This window comes from Perognathus longimembris, chromosome 22 (assembly GCF_023159225.1).
Source record: "Perognathus longimembris pacificus isolate PPM17 chromosome 22, ASM2315922v1, whole genome shotgun sequence".
In the NCBI taxonomy this organism is placed as follows: Eukaryota; Metazoa; Chordata; class Mammalia; order Rodentia; family Heteromyidae; genus Perognathus; species Perognathus longimembris.
The window spans coordinates 14,350,788-14,361,592 of NC_063182.1; the positions used below are offsets into that span (position 1 = coordinate 14,350,788).

A 10,805-nucleotide genomic window follows, 5' to 3' on the forward strand; every position below is an offset into this window, starting at 1 on the left:
AGTGGTAGACCTATCTCATAGCATTAATGAGGCAGTTAATTGAACAGAATTCTATAGCTGACACTTCATGTGGTGTGTTTTAAATTTTTCCTAGAAATTCCCAGAATTTGGGGGTGACATAGAACAAATGGTGATTTATCACTACCTATTGCCCTGAAGACAGTAGGAAAAGAACACAGTGTCAGCGAGAGCTTGACAAGGGAGAAAACAACATGGAATGGAAAGGGGATGGGTAAGTAGAAAGTAAGAATGGAGACCCCAGGTCAGCTCCTTGGTATAGTAATCAAAGTTTACAATGATCCAAATTTTCCACTTTAAGTGACCAGGATTATGAGATATTAAAATTCTTTATACATGAACTCTTTTCTTGTGTCTGTTTTTGTTTAAACTTTGTTGACTGGCTTAATTAGTAAGGCACTCGTTTCATTCTCAAAGATAACCTTCTCGACATAGAGATGACAAAAACCAAATTTGGTCAAAGGAAAATATTCAGTTCAATCTAAGAATCATGGCATTTACAAAGTTCTCGGTAAGGTCTGTATAATAAATTGAATATACATGAAGACACTCCAAATTTATGCATTTAAAATAAACACATAGCACTAAATGGCACAATTTAATGATTTTCTCAATAATGAGATACCAACTGGAAGACAAACAAAATATTTTCATTACATCTTTGACATTATTTTCTTGGTACTAAAGTAAGTGGAATGTGTTAATCATATAAAGGATAAGTTCAATATTGGCCAAATGGACAATCTGGATGTTAATGAATTGCTATAGTGGGTAATGGCTCCATCTGCCACAAGGTGGCAGCAAAACTACAATATAACAACTATCAAGGGAAAAGGCTTTCTAGATATTCTGCAATGAGTTTGTTTTACACACACAAACACATACACACTTCTGTTCATTTAAAAATAATAAATTTTAATTATTGCTTTAATAATTGCTGACATGAATAAAATCATAAACATACAATTGTGGTATTCTTAGAATAATACTATAGTTATGAATGTTCAGTAAATTTGTAACTATATTAGTATGCTGCTAGTTAATCCCATTTAGGTCATCTTTCTTTTCTTTTTCTCCTTTGTCTTTGCTTTTTGTTTTGTGCACAAAGATTTACATAGTCCAGGCTGACCTCCAACTTGTGATTTTCTTGCCTCAAACTCACCAGTACTAGGATTAGAGATACGTGTTACTAAACATGGGAATATTTTGAAATTTTCTTATTTCACTAGAAAAATAAGTTTAGTAGGGATGGAGATAAGGCTCAGTGGCAAAGAACTTGCTCAGCATGGGTAAGACTGTGTGTTCCAACCACAGCACCTCCAATAAAATGCCAAGAACTAAGTAAATTTAATAGCTTTATTCATTGGTATTTAGAAGAAAAGTGTCAGAAGTCTCAAGGAGAAATCTCATGTTTAACTATATCAATAGGACATAGAGTTACAGATACACCAATAAAATAAAGGCTGAACTTCCAGTTAAAATTGAGTAAGAGCTGGGCACCAGTGGCTCATACTAGCTACTCAGGACACTGAGCTCTGAGGATCACAGCTTGAATCCAGCCCAGGCAGGAAAGTTCATGAGACTATTATTATCTCCAGTTAATCACAGAAAAATCTGGCATTGTGGCTAAAGTGGTAGAGTGTTTTCCTTGAGCAAAAAGGAGCTCAGGGACAGCATCCAAGCCTAGAGTTCCAGCTCTAGGACCAGAACAACAACAATTGAAGCAGAAAAATTTGCTTAATGTAAGTATGACTCATGCAATATGGAGGCATACCTATATCAAAACAACTAAATTACTCCGTAGATATTGTCTGACAATTATATGAGTTGTGAGAGAACTAGGAGAGAAAATATAAGTTGCTAAGAATATCACAACAGTATATATTTCAATGTGACCTAAGGATCCAATGTAGAAGGCCTGAAGATCAAGGAAGCAAGGGAAGAGCTGCAGGGAAAAGGAACTAGGCTGTATTCTATGGCTACCTCATTCATATGTTAAACTAAACAACATCACCATGGTTTATCAAATACCAGAGTGAATTACCCCCCATGCCACATGTGTATTGGTGACTGATTTTTACACAACAACAATGAGCAACATATATTTAAAGTTAACTCAGTATTGGACAAAATTGAATAAATAACTACAATTCAGACATCTGGGGGGTCCTTACTCAGGGTTATTATTATAGAAATCTGTCATTAGGGCAACAAGGCTCAGAAATGCCATTTTAATCTCATTTAATTCAACAAACATGTCTGGCATCTCTTCCGTGCAGAGGACTATGACTGGGAGATGGAAGGGATTAAATAAGCATTGCTGTTATCTAACTCAGCGAGCACTTATAGCTTATAAAATGGAGGCCCAAACAACGCATATATGATGGTAAACCTCATTCTTATCTGTTGTCTCCTGGGTTTCAGGTTTTGGTCAACTCTTTCTCCCCTTTTTGTTCTCAGACATGATTTCTTCCCCACCTCCCAACAATTTTCAATTAACCTTTCAATGGAAGGTATTACAAGTTTGTTTCCAGCCTCAACTTCTGCCTTGAGCTTGTGCTTAAGACATACTCATTCAAAACATGAGTAGTAAATTAGATGTACCATTTTCTCTGAGAAATTTTTATTTTTCCTTTATCCCCCATGTTAATCAATAGCATGTGATCAACCTGCCCTTAAAGCATTCACGCCATCCAGACTGTCTCCCAATCAACTGGTAGGCCCTCATTGCGTATTGCTCATGCTGTGGCAAAGGCCATTGGACTGTTTTCCTGAATGCAGCTCAGATTTTCCTTTTTCTCTTTTTTCCTCCCTCCCTCATTCTCTTCCTTCTTTTCTTCCTTCCCTCCTTCCTTCTTTACTTCCCTCCTTTCTTCTCTCTTCTCTCCTCCTCTCCCTTTTCCTTCCTTTTCTTTCCCTTCCTTTCTCTTTTGTTCCTGCTTCCCTTCCTCTGTTCCCTCCTCCTCTCTCTTCCTCCCCTCCCTCCCTCCCTCCCTTCTCTTTCTTTCTTTCTTTCTTTCTTTCTTTCTTTCTTTCTTTCTTTCTTTCTTTCTTTCTTTCTTTCTTCCTTTCTTCCTTCCTTCCTTCCTTCCTTCCTTCCTTCCTTCCTTCCTTCCTTCCTTCCTTCCTTCCTTCCTTTCTTTCTTTCTTTCTTCCTTCCTTCCTTTCTTTCTTCCTTTCTTCCTTCCCTTTTTTCTTCCCCTCCCTCTTGCCTTCTCTTCCTCCCTTCATTCCTTTCTTCCTCTTGCCTGTTTCTGTCTTTCTGTCTATGCCTATGCAGTTTCAGGGGTAGGACCAGGGCCTCATACAGGCTACAAAAGCACTCTGCCTCTGAACTCCCTTCTCAATCCTTTGCATTTTTAAAATTTAGAAGTTTGCTGAAAGTGTCAATGAATTTTATTTACATTTTAACCTAAGACTATAGGTAGTTATATAAAATCTACATTAAGATCTAAGGTGAATTCATGGATTTGACATTGATGGGTAGCAAGACATAGCCAAGAAATAGGAAAGGGGCCAGGAAAGCTCCAGGGCCCAGGGTCAGGACTGGGCTGGGCTGACAGAAACAACAGCGAATTTGCTTGATCACCTATGGAATGGCAAGCATTCATAAGTCTCAGTTCAGTGAATAAAACTATGGGAAAGAAAGTGAAGGAAACCATCTCCTGAAATAAAGATCATCAGGCCTAGGAACTTACAAAGTGGTGAGTATCCTTTGTGTATGAACTTCAACCATATCTTGCCAAAACATTACACTATGGTGATATATTCCATGGAGTACAGTAAGGAAAAAAATTGCATAAATTATTTTGTGACACCAAATAAATCATGACTATAATTTTACCACATATTAAACCTGCAACCAAAAGCAATTTAACCAAAGGACTCTACTTAGTTTTACTTTTAGAAAGGCAAAATAGATTTTCACTTTTTTTTCCTAGTAGTTTTCTAACATGTATGAACAACACATCAATGTCAAAAAAAAACAATTGCAACTGAAGGACCTGACTGTTTTAAATGACTTAGCTTTCACTCAAATGTTCAGCAGGGTGGCTTGTTACTGTGTTTCTCCTGAGAACAACCTTATCTTCCTCTAGCTCCAGGCCTTTAAGGAGCTCTTGGACCAAATAGATGCCTTCACTTTTCTCCTTCCCTCCATTCAGGATTACTTAGAGTAGCATTTGATTCCAAAACAGTACCTATGAATACTTTCTTACCCAGAGGCCACAGTAGAAGCTTGTTGATGAACTGATAAGATAAGGGATAAAAGTTTGACTCAGTCAACCAGACTATAAGAATAGGAAGTCGCTTTGGCTACTCTTGAGGGTAAATGAGGGAGACATCTGGCTAAACTATAAGGGAAGTTTTAAGAACAGGTTGATCAGGCTTAGCAAATGGAACCACAGAGGTTAAAAGCACCTAAAGTTCTTTGAGGTCCTAGAAACAGGCCATGAAGAAATCCTTGTGTCCTCACATAAGGCCTTAGGACAACCAAGAGACTGAAGACCATGGAGAACAAAATTAGGCTTAATTACACCCTTTGGTGTAGCAAGAGGAAAGTTTGGGATGTTTCAAATTCCTTTTACAGAAAACAAAACATTTACTTTAAGAGATAAAAGGCTTGAAATGTAAATACATGAGTGAAACTCTTTCACACTTAGGGGTAGTAAAAAAAAATCAATAACACCAGAGACTATCAGGTCCTGTAGCTGGTGCAGGGTGAAGAGCAACAGCCTCCATTTATGTGTTAGAAGGGAATGGAAAGTATGGGTAAGTGCGAAGGAAGTAGACTCTGGAGTCTAGGAAGACGAATGTCACCTACTTGGCAAATTTTACTAGTGATTCATGATGTGTGCCCATCTGTCTTCTCCACTAGCTTGTGACCTCCAGGAGCGAATTGCTATGCAAAACTCAGCATGGTGCCTGTCTGGTGCAAACGGAAAGTCCTAAGTCATCCTTGCTCAGTCTGTATTTTAGTTTAAACCAGTGGACAACCATTTGGGGAAAATGCATTTTTCCTTTTCTTGTTCATCCAAGTAGACATACTATTTGAACCCTAGCTCGGCAGCAGTTCTGAAGCATCCCAGCTGCCTTTTTAATTTTATCTGTGTCTACAAAACTGAGAAACAGGGGCTGGGGATATGGCCTAGTGGCAAGAGAGCTTGCCTTGTATACATGAGGCCCTGGGTTCGATTCCCTAGCACCACATATACAGAAAACGGCCAGAAGTGGCACTGTGGCTCAAGTGGCTAGCACTCTGCTAGCCTTGAGCAAAAGGAAGCCAGGGACAGTGCTCAGGCCCTGAGTCCAAGGCCCAGGACTTATAGCTAGTCCTGATAAGTCCTGGGCCTAAAAAAAACCTAAGAAACAAAGGTCTTATCTACTTAGCTAAGAGAGATGCCAATCATTTTGCATGATATATGCACCAAATAGCTTAACAATTATAACTATCAAGCTGGAATGTTTTAGTTACTAGTTGTTTGTGACTCCACAGATACTCCAAGTCTTTACCATGTTTTAGGTTCGCGTTCCTTTTGATGCACTGATTATTTTAGAAAGAACATTCTGAGTACAAAAGGAGGGACAAGCCCCAGCTAAAGATGCCAGCTAGCCTAGTTAGTGCCTGAGAAACAACTATTGAGAAATAAATCTTTGCTAAATGTCCTCTCATATCTCCATCAGTGAGAAAAACCATCATACACATTTCCAACAATGTAAGCAAGAGCACAGTTGTGCCAGGCCATTTCAGAGAGCTTAACTGTGAATTATAAAGTTTGTCCTCATCTAGGGGCATGATGCTGTCAGAAATCACCAAAAGTTCTTACACAGTTTCAATCCATGACTCTACTGTACTTTCAGGACTTCTGATTTTTAGGAAATGGTTAATGTGCTGTCTCACTGGAATGAGGATGTAACTTATTCTAAACCACAAAGATGATCATACAAAATTATCAAAAAGAATTTTTTCTTGTAAATAATGACTTACTGGAAATAAGGTTTAAGGTAATATGACCTGTCATACATGAATAATCATCTCTGATTTCTATAGGCGCTAATTCAGTAGCATTCTTGCACAAGAACTTAGTAAGCAACACTCCTTTTACTGTGTAGATCTAAGTGTCAAACCAGGAAATGACAAATGAACCAAATTAAAAAAACAACAAAACTCCTAAAGGGAGATCTTCTTATTTTCACAACATTAGGCATATGTAAGTCAATTGGTACATTGTAACTGAAGTACTTAACAAGTAACAAATTCATCATTTTTCCCCTTTGGAGGCATAGTAAAACTATTCTAAATTTTATAACTTGTCTTGATTGGTGCTGATTTGCTGAACACTGTTGCCAATAGCCAATATATCTTGCAAGGAGCCAATTGAAGTCATAATTCATGTATCTCCTTAAGATACTCAAAACTGCAATACTCAAATGTATCAATCTTCCATGCTTCCTGAATGATTCTTTCAAACAGCAATTACTTATATATTTATTCTCTATTATGTCGACTCTATGGGATCTTTAAAATTGCATATGAACAAGTGTAGATGAAATTTCCCAGCAAGTAATCATTACTGTTTAAGAGCAATATTTTATAAAATGTACATCACTAAAGATGTCTTTTCTACTTAATAAAAATATAAAGAATGCGGAATAAAATACTCTAGGATTCATGTGCTTGTCTTTAAAGCTAGCAGTTATTTACTTAACTAAGCCTGGTAACAAGTTTTACATAAATTCATTTCCATTGGAGAAACAGTAATTCAAAAGTCATGCTCTCTTCATCTTTCATTGGACTAGGTCACTGCATGTCTATAAAAAAACATGTTCTGTGTTAGAAGTGAGATCAGTTACTAAACTCTATCCTCAAGGAGGCAGAAAGTTACTGGAAAATTAACCAATAAAGACAAAATTGCTTTAAAATGCAGCCATTGAGAATTTAATAAACGGTTCAGTGAGGCCTTGATCATTTTTTGAATTAAATAACACCCGCTTATTTTATTTTCTATCATGTTAGCACCAAACCCACTCTCCAGCTTTTAGTTTAAAAAAAAATGTTAGCCAAATGAGGGACAGAATTTTGAGAGGCTGGAGAGAAAGCTGTCTTTGAATTTTCCACTAGGTGGCGAAGAGGGACCATACCACACGCATTTAACCGGCACAGACCCTCCCATTCATAGTGTAAATAAAGAGTTGCATTATTAATTTATACTATTCCATCCTCTCTGCACCTAATATTTGTTTAACCAGCTGTTTTCCCTGATCCTCCTTAAACACTATTGATTGAGTTCCCAAGAATATCCAGGTCTCCACTTCTCCCAACATTTTGTTACTTTAAATATCAGACGAAGTATATTTACATGACATAGATTAAGTACTATCTCTACAAATAATGAAGACTGGGTTTAGAGCCACAGAAAATGATAATACTAAAGTAATTTTTTATAATTTTCCTGAATTATGTTGAAATTTTAATTGGAAGAATACCATTAACCTTACACACACATTATATATATATATATATCATATATAATATACATTATATATCTATATTATATATAATCTGGAAAATAAAGTATATATATATATATATATGGATGGAAATGGAAACTATTGCTTTCTGAAAGGAGTCATTTTCTGAATATGAGTCTTGTTCATCTTTACAAAGATGAAATGCAGTTCTACCTTATGATTCAAAAGACTTCTTCAACTGCTAGGAAAATACCACCACTCCACATGCTAAAAGGCAAGACTGTTCAACCGACCATCTACTCATAAAGTCGTTTTCTGCATACCCTGAATGTATTTATCCTGGATGTGGTACTGGCTCCCAAAGGAAGGAAAATGAAGGGAAACCACTAGGGATATAATGAATTGATTCTTCTCTATGAAGGTTTCTTCAGTACTTCTAAATTACAGTGTCAGTCATTCCTCTGAGAGACAGGACCGTGTTGGAAATAAATGGCTCACTTTGTAAGAACATGATGTTCCCTTAGTTCTTGTTTCTCAGAAAAAGCTCAGGCCCACTGGACGCTCCTGTGTGGCCTCTGGCTCCTAGACCATTGGTCTTTTGAGATTGTTGGTTTTCTCTTGCCACTTTAATTAGCCCAGGAAAATTACTTTTTACACAGTTTTTCTATTTGTAAAGTATTTCTAACATATTGGGAAACTCACCATGAAGAAAAAATACACCCACAAATTTGGTCACTTAACCTGAACAATTAAGTTGTTTTCTTTTAAGAATGGATATACAGGCGTGATTATAAATTAACTTTAAATACTCAGTAGTACTTTGATATACATTTTATAATACTGAGTGAAAGGAAAAAATTTAAGTCAAATGAAGAAATGGACATGATGCTGAAGTTAAATACAGATTAAGGAATGTCACATAAGAAGTTATCTACAGAGAAGTATGGGATACCTTTGCTAGAAAATATTTCCCATTTTATGATCTCATTAAAATGTTGAAGTCACAGAAATGTTCATAAAGTTACTGAAATAATCAAATGGAAATGGTTACCAGAAACCACATTTGTGGTGAATAAATATTATATTCATCAGAAATTAATTCACAGGCTTTATTTCTTAAGACCTGTTAGCTTGCAGGAAGCCAGCAGCATGTTTGATTTTATGACATCACACTGGAACATGCACAGGAACACTTCCCACCAACCAAACTCCCAAATGTACTGGCGCTCTGTGTATTTTTCCAGTGATAAGTGAAAATAACACAATTTGTTTTCCAAATAACAGGCCATCTTATTTTCAACCCAGCAGTCAAATTCAGTTGAAGAAAACAACACAAAATTCATCCCAGAGGAGTTCAGGTTTGTTTTCATTGGTGAATAATCACATATTAATAAGTCTTCAAGTAACATTAAAAAGCCATCTTAAGAATTAAGGACTTTAAAATTTCTTTTTTTTTAAGCATATTAAGATGATCCATTAGCATCATTACTACACCCTGGTCTAAACTTTATAATTAGCTAGAGAAAGTTTAAAAATTGGCGATATCTCCAAGACTATTTGTCTAAGATGCATTGACATATGACTGAAGTAACTTTCTCTTACATGGATACCTATATATTCATAAATGTATATACCTATATACTCATAAATCTAGTGCGGTCATTCCCATCTCAGCTTGTTCTGTCCCTTTTTCATCTCAGGGGCCATAAAAATGCCTGTTGAAATTCCAATGGAAACTCACCAAATGGAATTGTGAAGCCTACCAGATTTGTAGTAGCACTAGCAAAAGCAAAAAAATAATAATAATAACAATCTAGAGTTAATTATCTTTCCACTTCTAGATCAAGTCTGTTTTTTAAGCAGTATTTTATCTGACAATATGGACCTTAAAAATATGATGGCTCATGTTCAATGAAAAATGAAGAAAAGCATAGAATCTGTTTAACGCATACATACATTATATATGTATTTTGTCTCTGAAATTTTAAAGACTCCAAAGGTTGGCTGGAAGAGGAAAGAAGTATATATTAAGCAAGTTTTACCTTTTCCTGAAATGCAGAAGTTTGGATGCTCTCAAGTTCCACTGAAGTTGGAAGCTGAAGTTGAAGTGAAGCTAGTGCTCTGGCTCCTCACCTTAAGTTTGTCTCTGGGTGAATGTGTGGGTGGGGGTGGAGGGGTGTGCGCGCGCGCAAGCTTGTCCTTGTGTGTGTTTGTGTGTGAGAGAGAGAGGGCGCAGAATGTCTCTTTGTGGCTCTGGATGGCAGAGGTCCTGATCCTGAGAAGGAGGCACTTTCTCACCAAGAGCAGAAGAAAAGCAAAGCGTCACTAGGAAAGGTCTCCTCCCAGATCCTCTAATTACAGCCTAATGCACACTCCATGCAAACTTCAGGGGGAGAGGGAGGGGCCTCTCTGCCCAGACCTTGTAAAACAGCAGCCTCTTAGATGACTTTCCCCTCTGCTCAGATCCCCTACAACCCTGCCCTGGGGCTCAGGAAAAGCAGCTGCCTCTGCCACAACTCCCCACCCACACCACACCTCTGGGGCCCGGTCTCCTCGTGCGGTTCTGTCCACAGGGGATGGGGTCGTGATCTTTGAGGCGGACTCCCCGTGCCCGATTTTCACGTTTTATCTTTTTCATTTTCCTTTTTGGAAGTTTCACCTTAAAAAGAAAATCCAGGCAGAGAAGAGAGCCTTCCTTCACAGTGATGATAACAGCACATAAAACTTCTGTTTATTGCACTCCCTATCAATATTGGGTTGAATCTCTGTGAACAAACAATTGCGATGCTATCCCAGGATGACGGCGCCCAGGGACCTGGATTTATTTATAGAGCAGGGAATGCAAGGGGGAGCCTGGCTGGGTGGGGTTGGACTATGGATCCACACTCAGGATTAAAACCAGATGGGCATAAGACGCGCGCGCAAGGACACACACACACACACACACACACTCACACACTCACAGGCACACTTCTAAAACAACCACTGCGGAAGATGCTGGGACACGCGGGAAAACGCCTCCTGAACAAATAGACATTTATTTATAACTCGAGGGAGAGTATATAGGTCCATTGATTCCCGCCTTGAGTAACCAAGGGTTTTGGAGAGGAAATGGCTTCATATTTCAATAACAGAGTCACCTTTGATGGAGCCTAGGAAAGGGAGAAAGAGAGAAAAAAAGAAGCCAGCCGCAGGAAGCAAAGGGCTGTAGAAGCAGCCCGAGGAGGGAGCGGTGTGGCTCTGGGACTAAGGACAAGCAAACAAGCCCGAGGGTGCCCCAGGCAGGGACGGGGCGAGACGCGGGCGGGCCCACCCCA

The 10,805-nt window shown here is 38.1% G+C and overlaps 1 protein-coding gene across 1 annotated transcript in view; it reads right to left on the reverse strand.

Moving 5' to 3' along the window:
- Positions 1-9,633, reverse strand: part of Hapln1 (hyaluronan and proteoglycan link protein 1) — a 61,815-nt gene extending 52,182 nt beyond the window's left edge. The window contains exon 1 of the mRNA XM_048331503.1: positions 9,531-9,633. The gene's annotated coding sequence lies outside the window, so the exon portion shown is untranslated. The remainder of the gene's footprint in view (positions 1-9,530) is intronic.
- Positions 9,634-10,805: the final 1,172 nt, after the last annotated feature.